We start from the raw sequence: 4,593 nt of genomic DNA on the forward strand, positions 1-4,593 counted from the left end.
AGACACACACACACACACACACACACCCCCCACCACCATTTGGGCTCAATCTGCAACGTTTTCTCCCCCTTCATTGCCCTGTCCAGGCTCAGTTGTGCACTTAGAACTCTAAGTCAGAGTTCAGCTTCAGGGCTGTCTGGGAGGAGGAAGAGTTGGAGTGGTTAGTACTGTGAGCTGTTTATATTAATCCTTGAAGTACTCTGTAAAGCAGGTAGTACTGAAACTGCGGGGTGGCATTTTGGAGGCTTCAAGGAACTCCAGTTTTTTATGTCTCAACACAAAGAATTCAGCAAGAGACAAAGTAATAGATAAGAAGTGACTTATTAGAATAGGATGCTTCTGAGGGTGACAAGTTGGAGAGGGCACCAGAGCCAGAGCTAAGTAGTCTACAGTTTTATAGTCAAAGGAAAAGTAGGGAGGGAAAGACGACCACTTTCTTCTTCATTCTTGAGTAGACATCAGGTTTCCAGCATCAGTTCCTCCTCCACATCTGGCAGGGGAGTTTTTTTGTCCCCATGTGGTCAAATTGGGATTGTCATGATGCAGTGGAAATGAGCAAAAAGTGGTGTGCTGTGCTAAGTCGCTTCAGTCGTGTCCGACTCTGTGCGACCCCATAGACGGCAGCCCACCAGGTTCCCCCATCCCTGGGATTCTCCAGGCAAGAACGCTGGAGTGGGTTGCCATTTCTTTCTCCAATGTATGAAAGTGAAAAGTGAAAGTGAAGTCGCTCAGTCCTGTCTGACTCTTAGGGACCCCATGGACTGCAGCCCACTAGACTCCTCTGCCCATGGGATTTTCCAGGCAAGAGTACTGGAGTGGGGTGCCATTGCCTTACCTCTAGCACCACCTATACTAACATATGGCATATCTCATAATCATCATTTTATTATGTCACCTTTTCCTTATATTTTTGTTTCCTCTGCATGCAGAAGAATGTGTCCTAGGACTCATTCACTTGCTGAGCTCACTGGGCAGAATGTGGGTCTCATTCCACCATTGTTTTATTGTTTTGGGACATGTCTCATGCTTCTGTTGCATGGTTTTGTTGCTAAGCAAACCTACTTTCTTGAGTGATCATTAATTTACAGGAATCTCCCATACTTCTTTATTTACAATCCCCTAATGGGATTAACTATTTAATCACCCTGTCCCTTTCAGTATTTTTGTCATTTTACACTTGAGGAGAGTGAATCATACAGGGATTAAGGAACTTGCTCAAGATCACACCATTTGCTGGGATTTGAACATAGGCAGTCTGACTCCAGAGTCTGAATTCCTCGCACTGTATTATGCTGTAAAGGTAATATATAAAATTTATAGGTAGTCACCTTTAAATATGAATGTAAGTGAAAGATGATCACTGAAATCATTTTATACACACTTGAGACTTTGCAGTGAAATATTAGCCTCCCTGCCCGCTTTCCCCATTAAGCTCCTCTAGGATGGAAGTGAAAGTCACTGAGTCGTGTTCGTCTTCGACCCCATGGACTGTATAGTCCATGGAATTCTCCAGGCCAGAATACTGGAGTGGGTAGCCTTTCCCTTCTCCAGAAGATCTTTCCAACCCAGGAATCAAGCCCAGGTCTCCCACGTTGCAGGCGGATTCTCTACCAACTGAGCCACAAGGGAAGCCCAAAGCACAAGGAAACCCATCCATCCTCGAGGATGGTGCTTAATTAGCTGTCTCTTCTCACAATTTCAGGGCCTGAGCATGTAGCTGTCTACCTGTAACTCTCCCTTTGCCTGTTCAAATAAAAGGTAATTTATAAAAACAAATAGCACAAAAGGATGAAATAACTACACATGTAGGATGAAGAAAATATTTATCTTTCAATTTTTTATTATAATGAAATATGAGATGTTTTACCTTTTTTTGGTACTAAGTCTTTTTAAGGTTTTCTTATTATTTATTTTTCATTGTGCTGGACCGTCATTGGTGCCCGCAGGCTTTCTTTACTTGCAGTAGATGGGCTTCTCACTGCGGTGGCCTCGCTTGCTGCAGAGCGTAGGCTCTAGGCACGAGGGCTTCAGTAGCTGCAGCTCTCAGGCTCTAGGGCGTGGACTCTAGTTGTGGCGCATGAGCTCAGTTGCTTCGTGGCATGTGAACTCTTTTCAGACCAAGGATGAAAACTATGTCTCCTGCATTGGCAGATGGATTCTTATCCACTTTACCACCAAAGAAGTCCAGTACTAAGTCTTTATAATCTGATGTACATATCTCAAATCTAACTAATCAGTTTTAAGTGCTCAGTTGCCACATATGGTGAGTGGCTACCATATTGCAAAGCTCTAGTTTAATATGTTCTTTTCCTTTACTTTGTCGTTGCTTCCCTGATAGCTCAGTTGGTAAAGAATCCACCTGCATTGCAGGGGATCCCGGTTTGATTCTTGGGTCAGGAAGATCCTCTGGAGAAGGGATAGGCTATACCCATTCCAGTATTCTTGGGCTTCCCTTGTGGCTCAGCTAGTAAAGAATCCATCAACAATGTGGGAGATCTAGGTTCAATCCCTGGGTTGGAAAGATCCCCTGGGGATGGGAAAAGGTACCCACTCTAGTATTTTGGCCTGGAGAACTCCACGGACCCCATGTATATTCCATGGGGTCACAAAGAGTTGGACATGACTGAGCGACTTTCACTTTCACTTGTTACATTTCTTCTTTTTCTATTCATTTAATAAATGTTAATATTTACCAAGGACCAATTTCTGTGACATGGAGTACGTTAAGTACTAGTACATTTTTTTCTTAAATGGCTTAAATTTATCTGTTCTTTGTAGCCCAAAAAACTGGCTGAATTAACTGAGTTGTTGACTGGGGTTTTGGTTGTTGACAGTCAATTTTTCCTTAAAAGCTAGGGCTGTATCTGATAAAACCTAAGAATTGCTGGGAGCTATGTTTTGCATCATGTGTAGAAAATCTGTCTACATTGAGAGAGAGAAGAATAAGACCCATGTGAAAGGAGAAGGAGAGATGAGCAAGGGAAAGTCCCCACTTTAAGCGCCACACTCTCGTGACGACAGCTGTAGCCACTGTGTCCTGACTCCACACAGCTTGTGTATTCAACTCCTGGATTCTACGAGCCAGGGCTTCCCTGTTTGTGCCTAAGCTACCTTGAGCATGGTTTCTGGAACTTGCAACTGGGAGTTCAGGCTCATACAGCTAAGAGACATTAAGTACATTTGAAAAATACGTACTTATGTGATGGCTGTACCTTTTTCTGACAAATTATCAGTCTCTGCTCTAACTTTACCTGTGTTCTCAATTACTCTGCTTTTTCCCTGGAGTCAGTGATCTTTCTAAGCAAGTATCATTACTTTAGGGCTTATGTGATTGATTAATTAAAAGTCCTTAGAGCTAGCCAGCTTGTCTCAATCACAGCAAAGCCTGCTTTTTGTTTCCCTAAGCAGTCTTAATCAGCCCCTTAAGACATCATCTCAGTTTTTCCTTTGGATAAAACATCAAGTTGTTTCTACCATGTCCCTCCTAGGTGCCGGCCTCTGTACTAAACCCCTTTCCCAGATCATCCTACTTAATGCTTATAATGAGCCAATGAAGTTGGCACCGCTGTGACCCCTGCTTTACAGATGGAGGCACTGAGGCCTACAGAAGTTTTAACTCACCCAGGCTTACCTGGGAAGCGGCAGAATGGAATATGGACCCAGTGTCTTTACTCAAGAGCCCAACTTTTTTTTTTTTTAATTGACGTATAGTTAACTTACAATGTCGTGTTAGTTTCTGGTGTTAGCAAAGTGACTCAGATATATATACACACACATACATGTACATACAGTATACTTTTTCATATTCTGCTTCATTATGGTTTATTATAAAATACTGCACATAGTTCCCTATGCTAGAGTAGGGCTTTATTGTTTATTTTATGAATAGAAGTTTGTATCTGCTAATGCCAAACTCCTAATTTATCCTACCCCCTGCTTTCCCCTTTGGTAGCCATGTTTGTTGTCTATGTCTGTGAGTCTCTTTCTGTTTTGTAAATAAGTTCACTTTTATCATGTTTTTAGAGTCCACATATAAGTGATAGCATATGATATGTCTTTGTCTGACTGACTTCACTTAGTATGATTATCTCTTTGTCCATCCATGTTGCCGCAAATGACAGTATTTCATTTTTTATGACTGAGTGGTAATACTCCATTGTATATATGTAGCACATCTTCTTTATCTGTTCATCTGTTGATAAACATTTCAATTGCTTCCATGTCTTGGTTTTTGTAAATAGTGCTTCTGTGAACATTGGAGTTCATGTATCTTTTTAAATTAGAGTTTTTTTCTTGATATATACCCAGGAGTGGGACTGCTGGATCATCAGATCAGATCAGATCAGTTGCTCAGTCGTGTCTGACTCTTTGCGACCCCATGAATTGCAGGACGCCAGGCCTCCCTGTCCATCACCAACTCCTGGAGTTCACTCAGACTCACGTCCATCGAGTCAGTAATGCCATCCAGCCATCTCATTCTCTGTTGTCCCCTTCTCCTCCTGCCCCCAATCCCTCCCAGCATCAGAGTCTTTTCCAGTGAGTCAACTGTTCGCATGAGGTGGCCAGAGTACTGGAGTTTCAGCTTTAGCATCA

General features: G+C 42.5%; 1 protein-coding gene across 6 annotated transcripts in view; it reads left to right on the forward strand.

Moving 5' to 3' along the window:
• Positions 1-4,593, forward strand: part of ERICH2 (glutamate-rich 2) — a 34,468-nt gene that overhangs the window by 1,247 nt on the left and 28,628 nt on the right. Inside the window, exon 2 of one of the 6 annotated variants that reach the window (XM_010843795.1) lies at positions 1,703-1,758. The exons of the other annotated variants lie outside the window; for them this stretch is intronic. The gene's annotated coding sequence lies outside the window, so the exon portion shown is untranslated. The remainder of the gene's footprint in view (positions 1-1,702; positions 1,759-4,593) is intronic. 6 annotated transcript variants of the gene reach the window in all.

This window comes from Bison bison, unplaced genomic scaffold (genome assembly GCF_000754665.1).
Source record: "Bison bison bison isolate TAMUID 2011002044 unplaced genomic scaffold, Bison_UMD1.0 scf7180017864190, whole genome shotgun sequence".
NCBI lineage: Eukaryota > Metazoa > Chordata > Mammalia > Artiodactyla > Bovidae > Bison > Bison bison.